The sequence below is a fragment of the Manacus candei genome, unplaced genomic scaffold (genome assembly GCF_025592945.1).
Source record: "Manacus candei isolate 608988 ecotype Guabito, Panama unplaced genomic scaffold, ASM2559294v1 h1tg000059l, whole genome shotgun sequence".
Classification (NCBI taxonomy): Eukaryota; Metazoa; Chordata; class Aves; order Passeriformes; family Pipridae; genus Manacus; species Manacus candei.
The window spans coordinates 905,452-920,440 of record NW_026138107.1 but is presented as its reverse complement, the minus strand read 5'-3'; the positions used below and the strand labels follow the sequence as shown (position 1 = coordinate 920,440).

The 14,989-nt window shown below is 49.4% G+C and overlaps 1 protein-coding gene across 5 annotated transcripts in view; it reads left to right on the top strand.

Annotated features, from left to right (window-relative positions):
• Nucleotides 1-14,989, top strand: part of CTIF (cap binding complex dependent translation initiation factor) — a 147,768-nt gene that overhangs the window by 111,704 nt on the left and 21,075 nt on the right. The gene's annotated exons all lie outside the window — the stretch shown is intronic.

Sequence of the window (14,989 nt, the reverse complement as noted above, 5' to 3'; positions counted from 1 at the left end):
GATTTGAGATGGTCAATGTGAGCATTTCTGGAGAGGCTCCACCAGGAAGGTGGTCAAAAGTCCATTGTTGTCATCCCAGGTGGAGGACGGAAGAGGAGCATTTAGGATGAATCATTTCTTGGGATGTAGACATTGTGGCACGAGGTACTGGAGAATTTATGGATTCCCTTTAGTAAATGAGTGTGCAAAGTGAGGTGTTTACCATGCTAAGCATGAGGATTTGGGAGGAATGAGCTGAAATACTTCCTGTCCTGTAGGCTTCCTCTTCTTTGAGCAAACAACCTCAAGTGAAAGCAACCCTTTCTGCATCAAAGGGGTTCTAAGTTGTAACAATAGACACTGTGGGAATTGGGACATGGAAGTTGGTTGAACTCAATGATCTTAGAAATCTTTTCCAACCTTAATGATTCTATGATATTCTATGTTATTTTAAGTAATACGCTAATGGTTGATGCTGAAAGGCAGATTTTTTTCCCCCCTTCAACATAATTAAGGTTTTGGTGAGGAACGGTTTGTGGTTTGGCAGAGCTGGAGGCAGGAGGATCCAAGCGCAGCTGGCGACCATCTGACCTGTACACCATGTCCAGCACTGACTGCAAAAACCCATCAGCCCTCTTTCCCTGGGTGTTTTTAATGCAATTTAATTACAGATGGTCCAGTTTATGCACACAAAACAGAGCAGTACTACTCCTTGTCTCTGGAAAGACGTTGCCCAGCAGACACCAGAGAGGTTGGTTCACTGAAAGACAGGGAGGAAAAAAGGTCCCTTTAGGGGACCCTTTAGGAGCAAATCCTGAAGATATAAAGGTGTGTTTCTCGTGTGCCACAGGGTCCACTCGCCCAGCTCCATGGAGCAGCACCACATCCATCTCTTCAAACAGTGTGTAAGCCCAATGTTGCAGCCTTTGGTTACTCTTCCAGAAGAGTTTGATGAGCTCTTCCCATTGCAAAGTGACAATTTGATGGGGAAAGCCTCCCCAGTTCAATCTGCTCCCCACAACTCTTCAAGGGCAGTGAGGAACATCTTGGTAGTGAACCTCAGGGTTGGGGGGGGGGGGCTCTGCCAGCCCCCCAGGAGCCCAGCACAAGCAGAGAAATAGCAAATGATGCTGCCCTTGTGTAAACACTTTCATTTGGGGGTTTGCAGAAGCTTGTAGAAGTTGGAAACCTTTTTGCCTCACATGTCTGATACAGACAGCGCTGTCCTGCTTTTGTAAGCCACTGTGGGACTCTGCCTGCTAAGGGCAGCTTTGCAGAGATTTATTTTCTGTATGCTCAGGGAATTCAAAGGCAATTCTACATTCATGCACACACATATATATGTAGTGCTTGGAGGGGGACAGGGGTTGATGGGAAGCCCCTGTGGGTGGCTCTGAGGATCCTGCATCCTCCTGCTCTCAAGCACAGAGAAAAAGAGTGGGAAGGAAAGAACATCCCCCGTTGTTTGCCCACACTTGTGTCTCTGAAAGTGTTCTGTAATTCCGTAACGGGGTATTTATTATTTTACTTATAGAATCATAGAATAGAAACCTGAGGTGGAAAAGACCAACAGGGGATCATCCAGTCCAACTCCTGGCCCTGCACAGGACACCCCAGCAATCCACCCTGTACCTCAGAGCATTGTCCAAACATTCCTTGAGCTCTGGAGGCTTTGGTCCATGACCACTGCCCTGGGGAGCCTGTTTGGTGCCCAACCACCCTCTGGGGGAAGAACCTTTTCTTCATATCCAATCTAAACCTGCCCTGACATACCTTAATAGAGAACCCCTTATTAAACTTCCAAATAATTTAAGAGTAAACTCATAAAAATGCCAGAGTACTTCTGAGTTCTTTTGAAGTCAACCTGGACCTCTCACCTCGTGGCATGACCTACATGCATGAAATTCTACCAGCTTTATGAAAATACACCTTGCTTGCATCAAGCTTAGACAGTTACATTTTGATATCAGCAATCTCTCCCCTTCACTGATCACCTTCCTCCCTAAAAACTATTCTTGGTACTTCATTTTAAATATTATTTATTATTTTTCTGTTCGATCATTCCTTATTTCCCTTATGTGTTAGTATATATTTACTTATTACATATATTAACACCTATAACTTATAAGGTTAATTTTTTTATTTTTTTTTTAATTCTTCTCTTTTTCCTTTTCTTTTTTTTTTTTTTTTTTTTTCCTTTTTGGTCTTCTTTTGCGCCGTCATCCGGGGCCGAACCCGTGCAAGTGTCGGCATCAGGCAGGAGAGGGAGCCAGGGGAGCGGGCTGGCTGCCTGCCTGCGCCGGCAGGTGAAGGGCAGAGCTGGGCATCACTCAGAGCTGTCCCTGCCGTCACCCCTGGCTCCGGCCAAGCCTCTGCTGTGTCTGCCCGTAGTAACAACGCCGGGCTTTGCCGCGGAGGTTACGGGAGCCGCTGGCAGACGGGTCCCGTGCGGGTCCGGGAGTTACTGGAGAGCCCTGGATTAAATATCGAGCTGCCTGCTTTAAACTCGCCGCTTTTCCCGGGCGGAACGGCGGCTGCAGGAGCCATTTGTAGCCTTTCCATGACGCAGGAAAGTGGTGGTGCCGGGCAGCACCTCCTCGGAGGCTGCTGGTGAGATGAGGGGGGTTAGCGGAGCACAGAAAGGGGTGTAGCCCGAGATCTAGGGGTTTAATGAAGGGGAAGGGGAGGCAATTTCCCACTGGTAGGACGGAGAGAATGCAGACAGGAGCTGTGCCCCACAAGCACTAGGAGGTCTCTGAGCTGGGAGTAGTTGAGCCAGACCCCAAATTAAACTATCAGTGGGATTGCGCTGTGTGTCAGCCCGAGCCCAGGGATGAGTTTTGGGGATCACAGCCCTTTTGAGAAGGAGAGTTGCAGCTGGAGGTGGCCACAGGGCCAGTGATGTAGCAGCAAGTGTCACAGGGGATGCCAAGGGGCTTGTCCCCACAGCCCTGCAGGTCACTGGGGTCAGGAGTCCATCTGATGCAGCTACAGTCATGGCTCTGACGGAAAAGGTGTTTAGTTCAGGGTAGCAGTGCATCATGCAGTTGAGAGATTGATGGGAAGCAGGTCTAAGATTCTAAAAAAAAACCTTTAGAGTTTAAAGACTGGCATATCTGACTTTAATTCGTTGTCCTGGTAAGGTTTTTTATTGCAGTGCTCAGGTGTGTTGTGGGAAATAGCCATTAGCTGTACTCTGTAAATAAACAATGTGGGGTTTCTCATGGATCCTTTACACCTTGGAGGGGCCAAGATTTCAAGGCCATTGTGGGGACCAGCCCCTGCTCCAGCAGGGATGTTACCTGGTGTCCTCAGGGATGGTACCTGGTGTCTGTCATCTCTGCTGGGCAGTGGATGCCCTATATGAGCATCTTCCAGTGGTGGTGGGACTCAGCAGAGGCTTCTTTTGGTCCTCTAGGCTGCTGGTGAGGAATGTCAGGAGCATCCCTGGCTGAGCTGCTGCTGCCTGCTAAAAGCACAGCCAAGTTCAGATCGGGGGGCTTAAGGTGGTGGGGCCTGTGCACACCCTGTGTGTGGGGCTGCAGTGCAGAGCAGAGGCTCTGCTGGGCTCTAGGTGGAGACTGTAGACTGCTCAGCCTGCCTGCATCCTGCCTGCAGCGCTGGGACAAAGCCAGGCAGCAGTCTGCCACTGGGGTGGGCTCCTAGCTGCCCCCAGCCATTGATGGTAGGTGAGGATGCTGGGGGTCCTGCCAGGAGAGGCAGGGATAAAAAAAAAATGAACCTCAAAATTCATTTATGTATTGACTGAGAGGTGAGGAAAGGGAGGGGGACACTTCAGTGTTGAGATCCCTCCAGCTCAGGCTGGACTGGCATCAGCTCCTACTCTCCATTTGCTCCTGAAAGGCTCAAATCCAAGCCCGGGATGTGGGAGTATGTTCCTGCCAGCCCAGGGACTCAGCTGGCCTAAGGCACCCTCCTGACAGACCATCTGCTCCTGCCTGCACCGACATAAATCCGGCTCAGGCTGCTGCAGGCACCCCAAGGTGGGGATTTCAGGATGCTGCAGGGTTGGAAGACCCCTGCTGCCCATACCCACAGCCCCCTTGGGATTCCCAGCCCTAGTCTCAGGTGCTTCACTTCTTCACCTCACCTGAGGAGAGGATTTTTGGAGGCTCACTAGGGACCCTGTGATGCATCACCCTGATTGTGACCCCTCCTGAAAACCCCCACATCCCCCAGTCACTTTGACAGTAAATGAAGCATCACCCTTCTGACACAGAAGGACACTGGAGAAGCACATACCAGGGACATCACCTCCTGAGCCAAGGCCAGAGCAGACACACATGTCAGCATCAACCCAGAGATGGAGTTTGGGTAGGAGGATATTGGAGAGGGCAATGCTCTTTTTCTTTCCTGGGAAAGGGGGAAAATGAGATAGCTTGTGCTTTGCCCATTCCCTGGCATCACTTGGACACAGGCCCATGACATACAGGGGATGCTGTTGTGCTCACCAGGAGGAAATCTCTTGGTTTAAGGTTTTCTAGCTGAATCACAGGAATTTGTACAAGATTCAGTTTCCAACCAGATGGACTTTAATGCTGTGGTGGCAGCCAAAGGGATGGTCCTGTGTGACCTGCAGCCTGAGCACCCTCATCATCCCCCAGCCAGGCTTAGGCTCAGGTTTTTTTTTCACTGGTGGATATTTTTGCATGTTGCTCTCTGTCAAAATCTGAGTTTGGAGGATCAATGCTTCCATGAAGTCCACATCCCTTTTACCTCCCCTGAGGGGGATCATTTTGCACAGCCTCATCTTTTCCTGCTGCTGACGTTTGAACAAGCAAATTGCAAAATGATGGTGGAAAGGGGCTTCAGCAGGGTAAGTCCCAGGAGCAGAGGAGACAGAAGATACTTGGGGTGTGAGGAATGAGACATCAGAATTATTTCAAGTCCCTGTCCTCCAGCTTGCCAGACCTGACACTGATGCAAAACACAGCACCTAAGTCTTGGGGATAGGAGCAAAGAATGTGAGGCTGGATGGTGCTGCCCCATCTTGACACATCCTCTGGTCTCATCAGCTGTTCTGCCACCCATGGGGTCCCCCCATGCTCTCTGCCCTCACTGAGCATCCAAAAACAGTGCTTCCTTTTCCCCTCCCAGTGATAAATTCCTTCACTTTTCTTTCCTCTTTTTCAATAGCTATTGCTCAACGTATTAATTTTTTATTAAAGAGGGCCTAGGAGGCAGCGCTGGGAGTCCAAACCCAGAGATAAGGTTGGACAGGTCTTTGAACAACCTGATCTAGTGGAAGGTGTCCTTCCTATCCAGGGGGGTTGGAACAGGATGATCTTTAAGGTCCCTTCCAACCCAAAGTATTCTGTGATTCTATGATAACACTTCCAGTCCAGGAGCAGCAGGAACTGAAAGTGAAGACGATGGGAGTGAAGTGCCCATCAGCTAAGGAAATAGTGTCAGGCTGGAAAAACAAAACCTTTCCATTTCTGCCCAGTTAATAAGAGTAAGGTGTGTTTCTTTGCATCTCTTTAATATTCCAACCCATACCATACAGTGATGCTCAAAGTCTTCTGATACGCTGCAAAATGAGTCATGGTAATCATGAGCATCCCTTTGGAGATACAAGGCATGGAGGGATCAAAGAGATGCAAAGTATGGTGGGATCGAAGGCTTTTGCTGGTTGATGTTGTTTTCTACAAGTCTTTTCTGTAATCTCAGCTTTCCCAGCATGGATAGGCAACTTCGGGGGCATCGTAAGGTGCTCCATACCTACATGCTTCAAGGGATGAGCAGAAAAGATTAATGCATCTTTTACCTCCCTCAAAAAAAAAAAAGAAAAGAAAAGAAAGAAAGAAAACAACAACATTTCTTATAGCAAAAGCTCCCTGGCTGCATAGAATTTGTAAATATTAGCCCCTGAGGAAGATTTTTCTGAACTCCTTTGCGTAAATAACATTTTTTAGCAGACTGGTACTTCACCTTCAGGTCTTGATTTTTAGGGGTCTCTTGTCCCCCATCCCAGACCTGTGTTTTCCAGCAAGAGGATCCAGCACCGGTACCCAATGGCCATCGAATGCCTGGTCATGGTGGTGGGAGGGACACAGTGAAAAGCAGACAGAGGAGATAAGAGGGTTTTCAGCCTTTTTGCTTTCCAGCGTGTTTGCTCAGCGACGTTGAGTGCTGGGCCAGAGCCACCACCTCCCTGCAGACTAAACAGTTGCAGTGTTTTCTCCCATGACCAAAAGAATTTAGTAAAGGGTCCCGGTATGAAACTTTACACGAACTCTGGGTGCCACAAATATCTCTGGCTGGGAGTCTGTTAACTCCTCCAGTTCCTTGATCATCCATGTGGTTCATTCTCTGGGCAGATGAAAGGAAAGCCCATCCCACAACGAATCTGGACAACTGCCTGACGGACCCCCGTGCTCTCCCACCCACCGAGTTTTTGTGCATCCATCTTTCTGGGTTTTTTGCTTTTTTGTAAAGGAGGGAGCCAAGAATTCTGGCCATAATGGGGCGCTGGAGTCCTTAGTTCAGGAAAGACCTGTTAGAGTGGGTCCAGAGGAGGATGCTCCAAGGGCTGGAGCCCCTCTGCTCTGGAGCCAGGCTGGGAGAGCTGGGGGTGTTCAACCTGGAGAAGAGAAGGCTACAGGGAGACCTGAGAGCCCCTTCCAGGGCCTAAAGGGGCTCCAGGAGAGCTGGAGATGGACTTGGGACAAGGGATGGAGGGACAGGACACAAGGAATGGCTTTCCACTGGCAGACAGCAGGGTCAGATGGGATATTAGGAAGGAATTGCTGTCTGTGAGGGTGGTGAGGTCCTGGCACAGATTGCCCAGAGAAGCTGTGGCTGCCTCATCCCTGGAAGTGTCCAAGGCCAGGTTAGACGGGGCTTGGAGCAACCTGGGCTAGTGGAAGGTGTCCCTGCCCATGGCATGGAGTTGGAATGAGATGGTCTTTAAAAGTCCTTTCCAACCCTGATTCTATAATGCCTCATACCTCTTGGACCTATTTATAGCCACCTCTGTGCACTGACATCCATCCAAAAGTTGTCAGCTTCCCTGCATCGCAGAGTTTGAGAGCTTCCACTTCAGGGGCAGGATTTGGGGATGGGGAAAGCCTGGGGGGCTTCATTCATCCATTGGTCCTGGCTTGAGGAGAAGCAGAGGCCAAGCCTCAGTGCCTTACACTCCACAGCCAGCTCAGCAGATTGATGGTCCCAGTGCCATCTCATGGTGAACACCACCAAGCATGTACTTCCTGGGAAGGTGTCAGCATCCCACAGGAGAACATTCTGCTGCCAGCTGCCAGGCACCCAGGAAAATCCCTCCTCGGACTGAGCCAGTGTAAGCCAGGAGCGCCTGTGCGGAAAAGCTCCCGGTGGCAAACAGGATTAGCTGCCTGCTTTTCCCCAGCTGGTTTCATTCATCCACAGACAGGCTGGCCTTTCAATGGACACAGCTTCAGTTCGAGTGCAGGAGGAATTCCTCCAGCCCTGGTGCCTGGACCAAGCAGCACCTGCTTCCAGAGCCACTTTTCCTCCTCTTATATCCCTCTTTCCTGTCTTGGCCTGTCCCCATAGATCTCTTGTCACCTCCACCTTATAAAGAGGACACATTGCTTGTGCAGAGCTTAGAATAAGAATGCATCCTGCTGGCAAAATCCAACTGGTCCCTCCTGCATCCTCCCAGGCTGCAAGGCTGGGCACACATCTCAAGATGTGGTGTTTGCAAGCAGGATCCATCTGTCAGCCACAATTGGTGTTCCCAGTCATCACCCCAAGTTGGTGTTGGGAGTGGGATGGGCATTTTTTCAGGCACAAAAGTGACCTCTGAACAGATGTGGGGATGGTGTTGAGACTCAGACCCTGCCCTAATGTGGGGAAGGGTTTGCTAACTGCCCACCAAACCATCCCCACCCATATAAAGTAACCTCCAAATATTTTTTTGTGGGATTTCTTCATACCATTATGGTTTTACACTGAGCTCCTGCCCGTGGGGTGAGAGATTTACATTAATATGTTTTTCCATGGAGCTGGGGTGTCAGTGCTGCTGCAGATTGCTGGGATGAGCAGGGATCCACTGTGTTTGATCCCCTCTCTTCCTACCACCTCCATGGTAGTGGTGGAGGGGATTGCTGGCCTAGGTTTGGGATGCTCTAAGGGACATGGATGCTTTGTCCCCATCACAGGGGGGAGGACTCTTGTTGTTTCCCAACATCTGAAGGTAGCCCAGGGTTTCCCACACACGCTTGTAAAGGCAAAGGGCACATCACTGCCTTGAGGTTCCCACAGTAGCAAGACTTACATGAGTTAAATGAATATAACAAGGATCTTCTGAAATGCTGCAGAGGAGCAAGGCTGCTGAGTGACAGCTGCCTCCTCTGGGCATTACAGCCATGGGGTGTCTGCAGGGCTGGGTCAAACGGTTGCCCCAGCTGCTCTGATGACAACCCAACAAGGAAATTAATTTGCATTTCTTTGTGGTCCCTTGTCTCCTCTCCAGTCCCTCTTCACAGGACTGAGAGATTGGCTTCTGGTTCCCAAACACATCATTAGTTCCCTATCTGTGTGTCCTGCAGATTGCAGATCTGTCTGTGTCCCTCTGCTCACTGTAAGATCCAGCTGAGGCTGGTAATGATGTTTTGCTGTGTCTGGGTTCGTGGGATAACAAGCCTTTAAAGTGATGATAAACTGCTGTTATCCAGCTGAGCTGACACCCTGGCACGTGTTTGGGAATCCGGAAAGGTGTGAGATAGGAAGGGTGGCAATAAAAATTAAGTGACAAGGAAGACAACTCCGTCACCTGGGTAGCACTGGAGGAGGTGCTGGCAAACACCCAGGGCAAAGTGGTGTTTGCTGTTGGTAGTGCACAGACCATGCTGCTGAATTCACCCTCCTGGTCCGCTCAGAGCCTTCACCCAGACAGTCCTCCAGGATCTCTAGCAACTGCGAGGTTAACAGCAACATTTTTATTTGCACATCCGTCATTACGTCCCCACCAGGGTGATTTAAACCTGAGATAAATCAATAATTAACTGCTTGCACCTCCGAAGCCCCCAAGGACCTCACAGACATCACTAGCTCAAGCCATGAGACGCCCACGTTGGGTGGGTAATTGCTGCTGATCCCAGATTGGGAGCCAGATATAGAGAGGTCACGGTGAGACCAGGGGGCAGGAGGTTCAAGTGACCACTCGCTTGGTCACCTCGGGGTGTTTGTAGACACAGGAAGTGCCCACAGCTCCTGTTGGCTCTGATCATCAGCTGCCTCAGTTACCCAGACCTGGGAATTTAAAAATCATTGTGTTCCTAATCCTGGGAGTTTGCCTATCCTTTAGAAGAACCGGGAGTTTTCTGACCTTACTTTCCCCTTCCTGCCCAGATTCTTCTGAGAGAAATAAGCACTGTTCAGCCTGGTGGCTGAAGGATCTTTGGTGACCTGTTCTTGTAGAATTGGAAGAATTCCACATCACTGGAAGTGTTGAAGGCCAGGTTGGATGGGTCTTGGAGCAACCTGGTCTAGTGGAAGGTGTCCCTGCCCATGGCAGGAGACTGGGACAAGATGAGCTTTAAGGTCCCTTCCAACCCAAACATTCTATGATTCTGTGATTCTATGAATTGGTCAGTGACATCTAATGGAAGTTACAAGTCGTCTGGTGATCGACTGATAGGTGTCCATGGGGTGATGGTCACAGCCCTGGTAACCTGGACCTTCACTGTGCAAGGCATTTTGGAGAACTCTCTGATTAAAATAATTCACAGACCTGTGGCCGTCATGAAATCAGGTCCACACCGAGGGCCACCAATGGGATTTCCTCCCCTTCCCAAAAGGGCCAAAGCACCCCGAGAAGAAGCTGGTGCACGTTCATGGGGTGCAGATCCAGCCTGGAGGAAACAACGTGATGAAAGTCTGTGGGAGTGAAATGCCTCATGGCTGGGTGAAGCCAGGACCTTTGCAAGGCTGGGCACAGGGTGTCATCTGTAATTTAAAAGCTTTATCTGCTTTAAATGTCAATAGCTCCTTTCTTGGAGTCATAATAATTGCCATGATTTGCATGTCTCAGTCACACGCCCCAGAGCGCTTTGCAGAGGGAGATGAGTAAATCATTCCCCTTTGCTGGATGGGAAATCAGGGTACAGAGGTGATGGGAGCCCACACAGGGCTGGAAATGAACCTCAGTCTCCTGTGCTGCTCTTTTCCAGGTCCTGCATGGAAACTGTTGGCTCAAAGCAGGTTTCCTATCATCATCTTCCTCTGCTTTGTCTTGTTGTCCCTGTACTGGCAGCGTGGGCAGGAATGGTGTGGTGGGATCTCAGTGTGGTTCTGTCCTTGGGTCAGACAGAGAGGCCTGGAGTGTTGCTGTGGGAGGCTGAAGGGAGAGCAGAGCCCATGGAAGAGCTGATGGTCCTGCCATGTCCCACCATCTCCGGCAAAGGAGTTTGTGTAGTGGTGTCCATGGAGTGAAATATCCCCAGTGAAGCTGTGAGTGGTACAGAGGAGCTCGTTGAGACCCTGACCATCCATGGGCAGAGCAGTTTGATCACTCCCTGTACTGTCACAAATTCTTCCAGCACCTCCTGAGCTTCTTCTGAATGCCAGTGCTACAAACTACTCATCTCACTGGGTTATACTCCTCAGAAAGCAAAGCTACACTGCAGAACCTCCTCCTAGCCAGGACCTAAATACAAGTAGAATTTAAATTGTAAGCAAGGAGCAATGCAGTGATGTTAACTGTGCAAAATATCATTTATGGAGTCTAGGAAGGTCTGGGGAGGGAGCGGGTGGAGGGTGTGCTTCTCCAGGACAGCAGCAAAGGACGGCGGCTGTCTCAACCTCTACCCACCAGCTCCCTCCTCCAACCCACTTGATTTATCTCAGGCCCCTTCCAAAGAGCCATTTAGGGCTCCAGCCTTTTGCAGCACATTGCCAGGAAGATCAACTATTTAGCACAGCCTCTCTCAGCTTTTTATATAGCTCCTAGCACGGATATCTAAGCATTATATATTTCTTTTTGTGCAGTATTTCTGACTCAGTATTTCCTGCCTCCTTGACAATGACTGAGTAAACAGCAGAGCTGCCAGAGGAAGAGCCCTGTGTTTACAGAGCAACAAGCCCAAATGTGTCTTTTTTTTTTCCATCAGAAGGTGGCGATGCTTAAATTAACCCTCATTTTTATCCCACACTAAACTTTTACCCTCAGTTGCTGCTGACAGAGTCAGCCATGAGTCGGTGGGCCCAGATCTGGGGAAAAGTTATTTGGAACTCGCCTTAAAAAAAGTGTGGCAAACTCCCAAGGGATGAATTTTCAGCTGCAGCTGTCTGGGCTGGAGTGAGGGCTTAGATCTGATGGCAAAACGCTGCTTCTCATCCCACTTGACTCTGCTGCCCACCAAAAATGTTAGAGGATGGGTCTGCCTCCTCTCCCATGGAATGGCCATTCCTCTTGGCTCTTCCAGCTTGGTCCTAGGCTTGGAGAGGTCTCAGGATAGTGTTGCATGCCCTGCACCTACACTGGGATGAGGAGTGGGCTTTCATTTGGGTGCAGGAGTGGAGACGCCCAAGATAAAGGTGTTTTGAATTTCCATTGCTGGCAGGAACTTCAGCCAAGCTTACAAAGGGTCCAACAGGGGATGTCAGAAGATGGGCTGAGCCATGGGCCATCTCTATGATGTGTGAATACAGGCCACCCTGACCTACTGATCACATATGGTGAGACCCAACATGATGAACATGCTCAGCCTTCAGGTTTATGCCCCAAACTTGTCCTGTATGAGACCTCTTTAGAGGTCCCCTTGGCATCCTCCCACTTGCCACGTGGTTTCCCGATGAATTCTTCTCCCAAACCAGGCAGAGAAGGGTGGTCAACCCTGCTACCTGGTATAAATACATTTTATTTTAAACTATAGGTACTGAATGAAGGTCATCCCGTAAACACACCCAGATTATCTACAGGCCAGAGCACCCCCAAATTAGTAATACAATTTGTGTTTAAAAATACAGCCAAACTGATGAAAGATAATTTGCTTGCTGCCCTGACATCACCACCTAGGCATGGGGCAAGCCAATCCACAGGTTATTTTTATATAACTCCATGAGGCATTTCCAGAGCAAATAAAGTTCACTGGGCAGGGCAGTGACCCAGCAGTCTGGTTTCAGAGCTTTTCAGCCCCCTCAAGGCTTGTCACTGGTGTGTGGAGGTCTGCAGGTCAGGGCATGGCTTCATCAGAAGTGCCCCGGGCATGCAGGACGTGGGGGTTGTTCCCTGCTGAGCCACTCTTCCCTGCTGGCCAGCTCCTCAACTTTCCCCTGTGGTTGCTCTGCCTCATCCCTTTTGGTTGCACACCCTTTGGTCTCCACGTTCTCCAAGGGTCTCAGGTCCTGCTGGGAGCATGGCTGACCTGCAACCAGGTGAATTGCTCGTGTAAATCCACGGATCAAACAACCTGGATGGTCTCCTCAGACATGGACACCCCAAGGGAGGTGGGACACCTCTGCATGGGTGGCATTCAGGTTGGCTTGCCCATCTGTACACTCTGTGGTACTGGTCAAAGCTGCTGTCTGGAACCCAAATTTAAGGACGGAACACCTTCCTCGTGCACCCCTCATGCCAAATCTGAAGCAGATGGGTCTGTCAGGATGCTTCAAGATAGTCCTGGCACTGCAAGTCCAGCTGCCATGGAAGTTCCTGCCAGGCCCAGCCCTGGCCTGTAGGCAGGTGTGGCCTAGAAAACCTCTAGGAAGGTTCTTTTCCTACTTTGTCAGAGGAATCCGTATCACCCCCTTCTTTTACAGAGTGCATGCAAATAATCTCCTTTTTCAAAATTTGACCCAACCTGAGTCTGCAGATGGAGCAAAATTATTCCTACTGTGGCATCACATTCTGGGTGAAAGTGATCACGGTGACTTCTGCATCCATCCCACATTCCATCCCCCTCTCCCGTCCTTCATGGTGGTCCATCAAAGTCTGCACAAGCTTTTTTGTGACTGAAGGAGACAGGGGACCCCAGTTCCTTTTCTTTTACAAGGGTCTTCTTCAGCTGCAAAGTTGGGGGCAGTTTGTTCATTCATGTCTCTGCTGAGTGGCATCACCCACAGGATAATAAAAAGAGAGTGATGAGTGGTGACTTCCCTTCTTGCCCAGCTCCCATCCCAGGCCTGATGAGTTTGGTTTGGTTTGCTGGTTGTTTTATGGAATTTTTAGGGGGTTGGTTGGTTTGATTGTTTGGGGTTTTTTACAGAAAATATTTTTTAAGAGAAAATGTTGAAGTCTCAGTTTTCTCTGTTGCAAGGTTGCAGAGCAGGACACTGTGTTTGAAGCAGAAACAGGAAGGGGGAGAGTTTCCTGCAGTGGTTTTTGTTCTTTCCCGGTAATCCTGGACCACAGAGCCCATGCAGTTATCCCAAGCTGCTAGGAATTTCCCAGCATGCCCCAAGGATCCCAAAATACAGTGCAGCTCCCCAGGTACATCAGTGTGGACTTTCCCAGGCAGGACAGGGAGTGTTGGGGGCAGGATGGGTTGGGGGCTGGAGCTGGGTGGAATGCTGCATGAGATGCAGGAAACAGTGCCAGGGGATGGAGAGGTCTCAGAGTATCAAGGAAATGCTCCAGGGTTCAAAGGGAGCTTTTTTCCTCCACTTTATCGGTGGACAAGGCAGATGAGGGGCATGGAATGCTCTCGCTTGGTTTTTTAATTTCTCAGTAATTCAGGGCATCATTTCTCTTTGACTTCTTTTTTGCATTAAAATTCAAGTGAAAACTCCAAAATGAGTAATTTGGTAGCTCTGGGATGATAACTTGAGCTGGCAAATAACTCCTCCATCACTGCCCAGGGACTGGCTGGATAATGAAAGGATGAACTCTGCAAACTCCCCCAGAGAGTCTGGGAAGACCCAACAGGATTTGGCTGCAGGTTGACGCTGGAGTCGCAGACACAGTTGGGCAACTCACTTATGGAAATGGGTGTAGAGAGGAATTAGTCATCACTGTTTGGCTAATAAGTGCCTTCGTTATTTTACAAGTCTTTTTCCTGCATATGCAAATACATATTTTATTTTTCCTTTTGTAATGCAACATATAAATAGCTCCTGCCTTGGATTTTCTGTTCATGAAGTTGTGTCATGAAAATAATCATTGTGCTTTTGCCTGGCTTTCTTTAGTAGCTGCTTCACTTACCTTTGTTCTAAATGAAAGATCTCCTGTGTCTTGTCCAGGGCACGAGGGTGAACTTTGTTGTGGTGGCTTTTGTATCTCCCCTGGCTTTGCAGAGAGCAGCAGCAAGGCCCTCTGTCTCAGGCAGGAGGAACAAACTCAGATGAAAAAGATAGAGGATGATTTATTTAGTTGCTGGATTTCAAATGTTGTGAAACCCACCCTGGGAACACACGGTGTGGAGAACGAACTTGTCCTCTGCTTTAATATTCCCCTGCTTAGTGTCTACTAATTTTTAGTACCAGGGAAAGGTCACTATGGAGACAGACAAGCAGAGTCACATGGGATGTCATTCAAGAAGCTCTGCAGCATCACTTAGAGCCCAGGGAAACCTTCTTGACTCTGAGCACGATGCACTCCCTTGTGCCATCCTCAAGAAAGGTTTTTATTTGCTTTTCTGTGTTGTCCCGTGCTCTTTGCCACAGACTCCCAACACAAACGTCCCTTTTCACATCCTGCCTTTGGACAAACCCCTGTTTTCTCCCCAGCTGGAGGACTGATGGGTAGGCATCTATCTCCCTGCATGCTTCCTCCTGATGTTGATCCATAAATCACGTCACTGGGATAATCCTTAGTCATAGCAACCATCAGCTCAGGAGCAGGGTGACCTTTTAATGCCAAGCCCAGGCTGCCCTGATCTTCTGGTTGGGCAGGGAGCCAGTCTCTGCCATTATTTTGTGAGACACCAGCGAGCAGCCAGACCATTAGGATGTTCCTGGCCAGACACTGAGTCTGCTGAAGATATTGGAATGAATGGGCTGAGTAGGTCCACCTGGATCACCAAGCCCAGCATGGCCACCAGCTTTTCCCCTGCATTTTATTTAAGGT